Source organism: Rattus norvegicus, chromosome 1 (assembly GCF_036323735.1).
Source record: "Rattus norvegicus strain BN/NHsdMcwi chromosome 1, GRCr8, whole genome shotgun sequence".
NCBI classification, from domain to species: Eukaryota; Metazoa; Chordata; class Mammalia; order Rodentia; family Muridae; genus Rattus; species Rattus norvegicus.
The window spans coordinates 9,888,560-9,901,397 of NC_086019.1; the positions used below are offsets into that span (position 1 = coordinate 9,888,560).

Here is a 12,838-nt window from a genome sequence, read left to right on the forward strand (position 1 = left end):
GAGTACTGAGGTCCTACAATGATTGTATGGCTGCCCATTTTGCCTTTTAAGTTGTGCAATGTTTAGCATATTAAGATAATTGACTATATTCTTTAAAAGGGAAACAAGAATACCCTTGGGAGGGGATAGGGAGGCAAAGATTAAAACAGAGGCAGAAGGAACACCCATTGAGAGCCTGCCTCACATGTGGCCCATCCATATACAGCCACCCAATTTGACAAGATGGATGAAGCAAAGAAGTGCAGGCCGACAGGAGCCGGATGTAGATCTCTCCTGAGAGACACAGCCAGAATACGGCAAATACATAGGCGAATGCCAGCAGCAAACCACTGAACTGAGAACAGGATCCCCGTTGAAGGATTCAGAAAGACTGAAAGAGCTTGAAGGGGCTGGACACCCCTTATGAACAACAACGCCAACCAACCAGAGCTTCCAGGGACTAAGCCACTACCCAAAGACTATACATGGACTGACCCTGGGCTCCAACCTCATAGGTAGCAATGAATATCCTAGTAAGAGCACCAGTGGAAGGGGAAGCCCTGGGTCCTGCCAAGATTGAACCCCCAGTGAACGTGATTGTTGGGGGGAGGGTGATAATGGGGGGAGAATGAGGAGGGGAACACCCATATAGAAGGGGAGGGAGAGGGGTTAGGGGGATGTTTGCCTGGAAACCCGGAAAGGGAAAAACAATTGAAATGTAAATAAGAAATACCCAATTTAATAAAGATGGAGACAAAAAGATAATTGACTATTACGCACATAATATTTATCATATACTAATCCATTCCCTTGATTTGATCCCCTTAAAATACAATGGCACCGTCTGACTCTTCAAAGCAGATTTTTGACTTAGCATGTTTAATTATATATACATATATATGTATATATACACAGGTATATATACATATAATCATACATATATACCATTTCCCTTTATTCCTTCCTTTTTGTTTCTTTTTTCTTTATTCTTTCCTTTTTTTCTTTTTGAGATAAAGTCTCAGCTAATACTGGCTTCCAATTCACAATCCTACTGTCTCTGCCCAACAGTGTTAAAAATCCCACGTACATATAGTTACAGACAGTTATCTCTTTATCTTTTTAATTTTTTTGAAAATCATTTGTGTGTCACATGTTTGTACCCCTTCACATTTAGCCCATGTCCCTAAATCTAGGTCAATTCCTTGTACACAGCATAAGTTGTATCCACAAATTGTATCTTCTTGGTTTTGTAAAATCCATTTAGACTTACTATATGCCTTTTGATTTTGATTGCAATCTATTTACATTTAAAGTAGTCAGTGATGGTTGAAACATCATTCTTGCCGCCTTGTTGATTCTTCTTTTTTCTTCGTAATTTGCTTGCTTTCATATTTCTTTGTTGTCACTCACAGTGATTTTCTTTTCTTTTTCTGCGGTGGCACGCTTTTATTCTTATCTCTCCACAGTTACATTTCTGTTTGAAGACCCCTTTTTTCAAATATGTCTTCAGAACTCTTATAAACATCTATTTCAAGTTGATTGCAACTTAACTTCAATCACATATAAAGTTATGAACTTCTATACCCGTTGCTTAAAATTTTCAAAACCTGCTTTAGTAAGGTTTAAATATTTCAACCTCCCTTATAGTCCGCCAAATGAAGAAAGGGGAGGAAAATGGCTAATAGGATAAGGGGGAAGTGGACCTGTTAAGAAGTTGTTTCTTGGGGGTGATTCCAATCTTTGTTGTCTGCCATCCAGTCCACTAGGCAAATACATGAATTATCATAATCACCATCATCACCACCACCACCACCACCACCATCACCACCACCATCATCATCATCACCATCACCACCATCATCATCATCACCACCATCACCATCATCATCACCATCACCATCATCACCACCACCACCATCACCATCACCACCACCATCACCATCACCACCATCATCATCAACCACCACCATCACCATCATCATCACCACCACCATCATCATCAACCATCACCACCACCAGCAGCACCATCATCATCATCACCATCATCATCAACCATCACCATCACCACCACCATCATCATCACCATCATCACTACCACCACCATGACCACCACTACCATCAGCAGCAGCAGCAGCAGCACAAGTCACCAAAGTGGCAAGAAGCAGCTGGAATGCCACCAGACGTTCTTTGGTGCACGTCTCCCTATGAAGTCACACCAAGTGAAGACCAGAGAAGAAAGCAAGGCAAATCAACGCAAGAGCTTCTTTAGTGAAGTCCATCATCGGCGAAGCCAAATGAAGGCCAGCAAGGTGAGCCAATGCCAGGGAGCTGTCCACCATCTGTGGAATTATACTCATATTTGGATTCTTTTCAAACATCACGTGTCCTCTCACGCACCTGCTCCAGCAAAACGCCACATGCCCTTTCACCGGATAGTTTCCAGAAAGACACCACGTGTCTGTTCTCAGCAAGAATCCTCTCATAAGACAGTTTCCAGAAAGACACCACATGGTAATTGCATCTCCAACAAAGCCAGCAATTCCCACTTCAACCATCCTTCAGGTTCCTGACACCAGACTCTTGTCTTCTCCATGTGCACCCAATGATGGACTCCTGTGTTAGCTTCTCAACACGTTTACTCGTTCACTTTGACTTTAGTGATATTTTCTTCCTGTGAATAATGTTGCTGGCCATTATTTGTTTCAAACTGCTGACTAGTTTTACTCTTTGTAAAGCTTGATTCCTGGGAATGAACTTCTCAGTCTTTCTTTGTCTTCTCTACGAGGGAAGACTTGTAATCTCTTCTCCATTTACGACACACAGTCTGTTTAGGTATACGATTACCCGTTAAATTTTCTTTCTTTATGGTACTTTGGCTACGGAGAGCTTTGTCGAGAAACCCGTAAGTAGTTGTATAAGGAAATTATTGGTATGCAACGATTTGACTTCTTCCTTGATGCTTGAAAATTTTTCTCCTTTGACATTTCGCAATGCACTTTTAATGAGTCTCGACTTGGGCCTCTTTAAGTTCACTTTAATTATATGCTGTAAGAGGTTCATAAATTTGGGCATCCATTTCTCTCTCCAGATTTGGACGATTTCTGCCTGCGCCTCCTCTTGTTCTTCTGGGACTCTCATACATTAATTCAGTTCCTGGGATCATACACATCCTGAACATATCTTTACTCTTCTCACTTTTCCCTTTGCTTATTTCACTTGGGGCAATAATTAAATGACACCTGTGTTTGCGACCTGTTCTACTTTATCTTCTGCGTTTGAAGTTCTATTACAACTTTTATCATTTCAGTCATTAAATTCTTTAGCTCTAAGATCTAAAAATATCTTTATTTCTTTGTGGCTTTCTGATTTTATTTCATTCCTATAGCCATGTACTCTGTTTGCGTCTTTTTAAATTAGATTATTTTGAGTTCGTTAGAAATATTTATTTCTCTCTTGATTATACATCTCTTATCAGGTCTTTTGGGGTGGTGCGACATTTCCATGACTCTTTCTGATACTTGAACCCTCACTTTGTTGTCTATACATTTGAAGACACAGCGATCTTTTCCAATCTTTCCTGGCTAGCTTCCGTGGGAGGAAAGCCTTATCTGTCCTACCAATCCAGCTTAGCATTTTAGGTATCCCAGTTAGTGGCATCCATGGTTACAAGATCATTTTACGGGGGCCATAGAACTCACTTTGTGGTTGGGCAGGTCTGCTGTTGTTATCCTGTGCCAAAGCAGCTGACTAGCGGGAAACTCTGGTTCAATAGGGTCAACTTGGTCGTAGAAGTGACTCTGGCTGAGATCTGCTGCTGCACAGAGCCTGCCTGGGTCTTCACAATCTGTGGGCAGGTGGAAGAAGCACCTTATCATAAAATAAGACTAAAAGAAATTATTCAGAATAAAGAGAATACTTCTCCTCCAGACTGCCCTTTATACACAGGGCAATCCTAATTTCCTACCCATTAGTAGGAAAACCTTTAATATGAAAACAATGGCGTTTACAAACCAGGGGGGAAAAACGTAGCGCTTCTTTCTCCTGAAATATTGATTGGTTTCCCTCTTGTGTTTCTGATTCTGTGACGGCAGGATGTATGAACCCAGCTTTTCCTCAGGTATGGTTCTGAAAGTCCCGCTTCTGCACCTGATACCTCCTGCTTCTCATTGGCTGAGTAGCTGTTTGCTATTCTGTCAGTGCATAGGTCTGCATTTCTCATTCTGTTGACCTTCAACTTCTCTGTGCACTGAGAACGCCCACCATCCCATCCCATCTACCCTACCGTTGTGTGGAAACTTCCAGACAATTTCCAGCTAGAATCATTTCGTCCCTGATTTACTCTAATACCTCAACCCTGGGTCTTCACTAACCACATTTATGCTTAAATACCTATTAATTTCTTTACTACATTCCATTGAAGTTTTCCCACTTAAAATATTAAAAAATACAGTTTCTACATGACAGCTTTCATATATCTTCATGAATGTAGCACCCACTCCAGCTATTGATACTGAATTAAAACTGTAAGTAAAACCACGCCATGACATGTTCAGATATCATGGTTAAAGTAGCTGATATAGTATTGGAGACATACTGGACCATAAGTGTTTTCAGATCTCCGAGCCTAGGAGAGGGAGAAAGGAAAGTTAAATGAAACAGGATCAAGAATGGTATTTCTGAACTCGGCTAAGTAGGAGGAAGGTGTGATGCTTTCTATGACTGAGCAGCGGGGTAACATGAAGCCCTGCTAAGTCCCCTTTGTGTGGATGACGGGGTACTGTTTGACTTCAACGCTGACTTTCTTTAGAATAAGAAGTCTACAGAGCCCGTCCCATAGTTATGGCTAAGAGATGAGATCATTAATTTACAACCAGAGAGAGGTGGTGCCGCAATGCATTTATGTTAGATAATAAAGACCACGAGAAAGACCTGGTGCTGAGAACCTAGGCAGAATGAACACATACATAGACTCAGCAGGGACCCAGCACTTTCCTTCTTTAATATTGTCCCTTTTCCATGTTGCTACATTGAATTCTCCCTGGCATAGACTAACAAGCTTGTCTACTGTACGAGGCAGCACAGATGAAAAAGCTGTACTTCTCACGTCGGTCCATTTGTCTCCATAGCAATCATAGGAGATAACTGGAGGTCATTAACATACAATAAGATCAAAGGGACGCCAGCCCTCCTTCGTGGATCACCGGTTGAAAAGGAAAGCTGAGAAGACATCCTGCTTCACCTTGGGGCTGCACGGCACCTGGACAGCAGGCCTGACGACTGGCGTTACTAATATTCCATTTCTTTTTCATTAAGAAGCAGCACAGTGAGTATTCAGATCCATGTTAGAAATGTGCAGACAGAAAATGGGCTGCTACCATGGAAACCTCCCTGATGGCCTTTGTGGTGAGCTTGCTGCTTCCTAGATGCTAGCAAACTTCATACAACCCGGGCCAGTCAATGCTGGCCATGCCACTTCTTCCCAAGAGCCCTGATGATTAATGTTAATGAGCACCTTGAACGTGGGGATCTGAAGGGACAATATTTTTGTGTTTACTCGTCATTGGATGAGCCCTAAGATATACTTTGGACTGCAAAGTGAGAGCCAATTCAAGGTCATTTCCTGATACTTGTCTCACGAAAACAAACTACATCATTGCTTTAAGGAATCACATACTGAGAAATAAACTATTAAAAGTGAACTGAGAAAGAGACTTATTGCCTGCTTCCCTTCAACAGATCGAGTTCACTTAATTACCTGAGCACCAGCTACTTCTACACAGCGAGCCCCTGAAGGGAACTTCCTCTTAAAGGCTTAGTGCACAGTGTTAGAAACGTAATTTTTACTTTCTATGTGTGGTTATTTCATTTACTCAAGCCTACGCAACAACCATATTAGTTCAATATGTACTTTGATTTTCTATAATTTGGTATGTTTACGTAAGTGTGCACAGTCAAAAATTTTTAACTGAGTTAACCAGTCTTTGTAGGCGATGGGGGCAGGCCAACTACTAGTAAATAGTAGAAACTATTTTTATTCTCTCTGATGTCTGTTAGGAGACTATTTCTTTTATCATTATCTGTTTGTGCGTGCGTGCGTGTGTGTGTGTGTGTGTGTGTGTGTGTGTGTGTGTGTGTGTGTTACAATGTTAGTGAATACATTGGGTGTTTGTCCTCATCTCCTACCCTTTGAGACACTGTGTCTGGTTTGCTGTAGAATATGCAGAATATGAGTTGGCCCATGTTGGGGATCCTTCCCACTTCCCAACTCCCCACAAGCAGCTGAAATTACAGATGCGTGCACTTCTACATCTGTCCTTCGATGGTCTGGGGATTCAAACTTGCACTTGCAGGGCAAGCACTCTACCCAGGGTACCATTGGCACAGTCCTCATGAGGCTATTTTTAATGATCGGTTAGATTGGAAATCCTGGCTCCTATTGTGCAGTTCTCCATCAGAGGAGCTCTGCAAGCAGCCCATTTCCGGTTGTGGTTAGAAATTATCATCGTGCCTGGAATCCCCAGTGTGGACAAGGAAAGAAAATGAGAGAACTGATAATTTAATCATTTCTAAAGACTCATTCACGACATTTCTAGAAAGACAAATATGTTTTGACAAACATCGCTAACTCTAGTTCTCACTTATTTTGTTTTTTAAAGACGCAGACATTATTCTCTGAGGAAATGTAACCGCCAGCGCGTAGGAAAGGCACCCACCATCTGCTCTGCCCTGCTTCTCAGCGTTCAAGGATTCAAGCCATTTATTGTGACTGTTGCTCCTCCCCAGCTTTTTTTGAGACAAGATTGTCATCCGGCATTGATGTGATAATCTTCCTGCTTCAGCCAATAAGTTCTTGGATGATAGGTGTGTACTGTGATGTCTGTCCAGATTGATGTTTCTTTGACAGTGTACACTATCCCTGTTCAAGAATTACTTCGACTTAGCAAGCTCCTTCCAGACACTGGGCATTGCCCCAGGCTATGAGGCTCATGTAGGGATTGCCATAGCTCTTGCCTATGAGAGCATAGCCTAGTGGTGCTGTAGTGTGGTGTGTAGGTGGATCAAAGCTGTGTCACTGGGTATGTTGTGAGAGTCGCTGGAAGGGAGAACCACAGGTGAGTGACAGTGTCAGAGAAATGGTCTCGGAGCATGAAATGTATGATGTGAGACTCAAAGATAAAGAGTGGTGGTAAGGCCTAGAAGGAAATAATAGATCAGGTGGAGAGATGAGTATAACATGTATCGGAGGTGAGTTCATGAAATTTCAACAGAGCTGATATGTAGGGCTCTGCAGACAAGGCAGAGGGAGCCGCTGGGTTCAGCCAGCACTTTCCGTGTTATGACTGTCACTCTCTCTCTCCATCAGTGTGCACATGCGTTCTCTCTCTCTCTCTCTCTCTCTCTCTCTCTCTCTCTCTCTTTCTCTCTCTCTCCTTATATATTTGATATATTTGATATATTTGATATTTTCAAAGTTCCATCTCTATGCAAAAGTAAAAAATAAAAATTTCTCACAAGAAAGTTGGTTATCAATTGGAGAGTGCATGAGCCAACTATGGCATCTTCGGCAGGGATAATGGTTGAGCATTATGCTCAGCCTGTATACTGCATAAGCAGAAGAATTCTATCCCCTAGAACACACACTTAAGAAAATCAAGCATGTCCTTGCAACTCCAGTGCTGGGAGACAGAGACTGGAAGACCCCTGGGACTTACTGGCTGCCCAGCCTAGATTTTACTTGGTCAGTTGCTTGTCTTGTAGCCATCCTAGAGTTTTGAGGAAATACAGGCTGAAAAACGTGTGCTGAAGAGGTGGAGGAAGGAAGATCACAAGTTCATCTTGGGGCTAGAAGGATGGCTCAGCAGGTAGAGTGCTGGCTATTCAAGTCTGACGGTCTGAGTCCAATATCTAGAATGCAAGTAAAGGTTGGCCGAGAGAGCAGACTCCGTAAAGCCATCCTTCCATTTCCAGAAGTAGGGCAAGCGCACCCCTCGCCCCTGTATATCACACACATGTACAAGATAAATGATTCCTGAGGAACAACTGCCTAGGTTGTCTTCTGCCTAGGTGTCTCACACACACACCACATCTACCTGTACCCAAATGCACACATCTGCAGGGACATACATGCACTCACAGACACACGTAAGCACTCAGAATGTGGTATGCCTGTATGTGAAGTGTTTCCCAGCTCTAAAAAGGAGTGGATAGCTCATTCAATCTACAGCACACTAAACTAGAGAAGCTGGTCATTTGCTAAAGGCATCAAATTGTACGATTTCTATCTGTGCGATGTGTCCAGAATAGTCAAATACCTGTAGAGTAAAAACAGACTAGCTATTGCCACTGGCTAGAGGCGTAAAGAGTAAGGAGTTGAAGCCTAAAGCAGAAAATGGTTCTTCTGGGGTAGCACAAATATCTAGGGGGAGAGTAATGGTATGCCTACAGGCTCATGCACTGAGTGTGCACGTTAAAGGAGGATTTGCGCTAGGCAAATTAGTTCTCTCGAAAACAAATGCAGCAAGGTAGAATTATAGCTAAAACAAGTTTGATCATATACTGCTAATTGTTGAAAACAGATGATGGGGAGAAACTACTCCATCCCACCATTGCAACAGAAGCAGACAAAAATCCAGATGTCCCTATTTATACACCTTCCTTCTCACACGAAGATCATGTCGCATCACAAAGAAAGGCTTAGATACAAGGCAGCAAATCTCTTGTTTGACTGTCATCAAACCTTAGCATTTGTTTATGTTGCCCATCCATCCATCCATCCATCCATCCACCCACCCATCTATCCATCCATCCATCTATCCATCATCCACACATCCATCCACCCATCCATCCATCCATCCATCCATCCATCCATCCATCCATCTATCCATCCATCCACACATCCATCCATCCATCCATCCATCCATCCATCCATCCATCCACCCACCCATCTATCCATCCATCTATCCATCCATCCATCCATCCATCCATCCATCCATCCATCCATCCATCCACACATCCATCCATCCATCCACACATCCATCCATCCACACATCCACTCACCCATCCACACATCCACTCACCCATCCACTCACCCATCCATCCATCCATCCATCCATCCATCCATCCATCCATCCATCCATCCACTCGTTCATTCATTTCTGCATTTATTAAAGGCTCTAAGCTAGCACAGAGGTTCTCAACCTGTGTGTTGAGATCCCTTGGGGGGAGTCGCATATAACATCCTGCATATCCAATATTTATATTATGACTCATGACAGTAACGAAATTATAGTTACGAAGTAGCAATAGAATAATCTTATGGTTGGGAGGTCGCCCGACATGAGGAACTGCATTAAAGAGTTGCAGCATTAGGAAGGTTGAGAACCACTGTGCTAGATGGTCATGCTACAGCAGCCAACAGAGGAGCATAGCCCTTATGTTCAGAGCATCACTGTTTGGAAGGATGGGAGACACTTACGGGACAATTCCAATAAGCTGCTGGGAAGACGAAGCCCAGACCTGAGGTGGAAGGGGAATCAGACGTTTTCTTAGAAGAAGGGAAGTTGAGGGTGATAGCTAAGTAGGCAGGGAATGGGGCCGGAAGCAGAGTGACAGCTGAGAAGAACAATGTGGAAAGCACGTGACCTCTTAGGAAGAAAGACTGTGGACTCTATATTAGATGCTCACCAGAATCACAGAAAGATGTGTATTTGGGAGGAATTGGCTCACAGTTGAAGGTGTAGAGAATCCCCATTATCCGCTTGGGATGGCTACTCCTGGTTATCAGCTTGACTTCATCTGGAATGAACCACAATCCAGAAAATGGAAGGCACACCTGTGATCCAGATTTTGGGGCTGAAAGACACAGGCTTCTGAGCCAGGTATGACATGGGATGGCATACGCTTTTGATCCAGATCTCGAGGCATAGTGGCCATGAACAATTTATACTCAGGCAAAGTGGTACAAGCCTTTAATCCCAGGTCTCTGAGATCAGAGTAAGTTCCATATCCAGGTGTGGTGTTATCCAGCTTTAATCTGGTCCATTCCTTCTGCTGGAGGCCTACATAAGGACAACGGAAGAAGGAAGACTCATTCTTCTTTGTCCGCTTGCACTTACTTGCTAGCACATCTGTTGGAACCTACTTCTGAATTCCAGCTTATACAGAAGGCCAGCTAAAGCACTTACCCTTGAGGGACTGAGAAACTACTGGATTCTTGGACTTCACATTCACAGCTGCCCCTTATTGGAATAGCTAGACCGCAGACTGTAAGTCACTCCAATACAATTTATTTATTTAATAAATAGAGACATTCCATAAGTTCTACGACTCTAGAGAACCTCGACTAATACACCACTGTCTGGAAGGTGAGGTCCAGCGAAGCAAGCGGTACAGTTCCACCAAACCCCAACCGAGAGCTGTAGATTCCAAGTCCACAGGCCCCAGAGCCAGAGACTCTGAAGGCTGAATGTAGAAGACAGATGTCTCAACTCATCGATGAGTTTGATGATTATATTGTCTGTAGATTCGAATGCCAACTTCTTCCAAATACACCCTCCCAGACAACTGGAAGGAATGAATGGTTTTCCAACTATCTTGGTTTCCCTTAGCTCAGACTAATACCCAGTGTGTCTGGGGGATGGAAAGAAACTGAGTGTGGCTGAAGGACACAGAGCGGGGGTGGGTGGTGGGTGGTAAGACAGCATCAGGAGATGATGTGGCAGTAATCGGCAAGGTCTAGATTATATGGAGCCTCTGAAGAGTTCAACCGTGTATATTAGCAGTGAACATTCTCTAGGTTCCAAGGCTCCATTCTTAGTCCTCCATCTGATTGAACCCAAGATCGTGTGTGTGATAGCACCATCTTATGATCCAGAGTCCAGGGCTGAATAAGAAGGGAAAGAAGAAAGTTGAATCCTTGGGATGGCAACAAAACAAAACAAAATGGAATGGAAAAAAAATCAGAAATAACTTTAAGAATAAAGGTCAATTGACGAGATGCATTTATTTCAGGCTGCTGAAACTGTTCTTTAATTTAGAGAAAGACTCAACCCTAAAATATGTCCTGAAATAATAGTGAATCTGTGCTGGTTTGAATGAGAATGACTCCCAGAGGCTCATATATTTGAATGACTGGTTCCCAGTTGGCGAACAGTTTGGGAATGATTAAGAAGGGTGGCCTTGTTGGAGGAGGTGTTTTGCTGGTGGTGGGCTTTAAGGTTTCAAGAGATTACACCAACCAGGGCTACATACTCCCTCCCCATTCTGTTTCCCAACTCTCTGTTTGATGCTTGTGGATCAGATACAAGTTCTAAGCTACTGCTCCAGCACCATGCCTGCCAGCCTGCCGCCGGGCTCCTCGCCATGATGGCCATGCCTTCATGCTCTGAAACTGTAAGCAAGACCCCAGTTGAATGCTTGTGTTTAGACGCTGCATTGCCTTGGTCACGGTGCCTCTTTACAGCAATAGAAAACTTAAGACAGGGTCTTTTTCTAAAACTAAAGCTTTCCTCAGATTTCTCCATAACTAGATGAGAGAGGAGTATATGTTAAAAATGCCAGAAAGGGTACCCACAAGGGCACTTTAAGAGGCCCCTTTATGCAGTCAAGACATGGCTTTTAAGACCTAGGCTGTTTCAAAAATCAAGGGAAAGGGGCTGGGGATTTAGCTCAGTGGTAGAGCGCTTGCCTAGCAAGCGCAAGGCCCTGGGTTCGGTCCCCAGCTCCGAAAAAAAGAAAAAAAAATCAAGGGAAAGAGAACCCCAAGCTTACTTGGGCATTTGCTTCTCTTATGCAAAGAGAAAAAGAGTAATACACTAGAAATAGGTTTTTTCCCTTTAAAGTTTGTTCCTGGAGATGTTAAACTCATCTACCTGGACTATGGCTTTCTACAAGTATCTATACTCCGAAATGCAAAGAGCATGACTTCACATTGTTCTCTATTTGGAATTTTTTATTTTCTAAAATTCTTTTGTATTCAGATATTTTATTACACCTATTCATTTCATTTATTGTGTGTGTGTGTGTGTGTGTGTTTATATACAAGCACTATCAACCATGTGTAGACATAAAGATAAAACAGTAAATATGTGGAGATTAGAGGATGTCTTAAAACACAATGAAATTATATTCATTATATTGATGCCAAACTAATTATATATACTTCAATTTCTGAAAAATTTATACATGCATACAATGTACCACAGTTGTATCGATCCCTCTAGATCCTCCTAGATCCTCCCAACATATTTCCTATCTCTCTCAACTTCATCTTCAAAGAAAAAAAAACTACTAAGTTCAGTTAGTGGTGTACATATGCATTGTGTGTGGACTCACCTGCTAGGGCAGCAGCTCTCAATTTGTGGGTCGTGATCCCTTTTAGGGAATGGAATGACTCACAGATATCTTATATATCAGATATCTACATTACTTTTCATAACTATAGGAAAATCACAGTTATAAAGTAGAAATGAAATAATTTTATGGTTGGGGGGGTCACCCCAACATGAAGGACTGTATTAAAGGGTCTGCAGCATTAGGAAGGTTGAGAACCAATGCATTAGGTCATAGGTAACTTATCAGGGGCTGAACTCTCTCCACAAAGGAAAGGGTCTCTCTCATTGGGAGCCAGCAACTACCATTAGCTTCTCGGGTAGGGTGAAGTGTCTAGAACCCCACCCCACCCCTTTATCCATATAGAATCTTATCCCTTGTTCTTGATCTTTTGCAGGTCTCGTTCAGATGAGCAGAACTGACTGCCAGGTCATGAAATCTGACAAGCAGAGATCCTACGCCATCTTATCAGTCCAATCATTTTCTAAACCTTTCAATGGATTTTTGGGCTAAAAATTCATCTATGTAG

General features: G+C 42.7%; 1 protein-coding gene across 8 annotated transcripts in view; it reads right to left on the bottom strand.

Annotated features, from left to right (window-relative positions):
• Nucleotides 1-12,838, bottom strand: part of Aig1 (androgen-induced 1) — a 222,909-nt gene that overhangs the window by 22,014 nt on the left and 188,057 nt on the right. Inside the window, exon 5 of one of the 8 annotated variants that reach the window (XR_005500901.2) lies at nucleotides 3,678-3,823. The exons of the other annotated variants lie outside the window; for them this stretch is intronic. The gene's annotated coding sequence lies outside the window, so the exon portion shown is untranslated. The remainder of the gene's footprint in view (nucleotides 1-3,677; nucleotides 3,824-12,838) is intronic. 8 annotated transcript variants of the gene reach the window in all.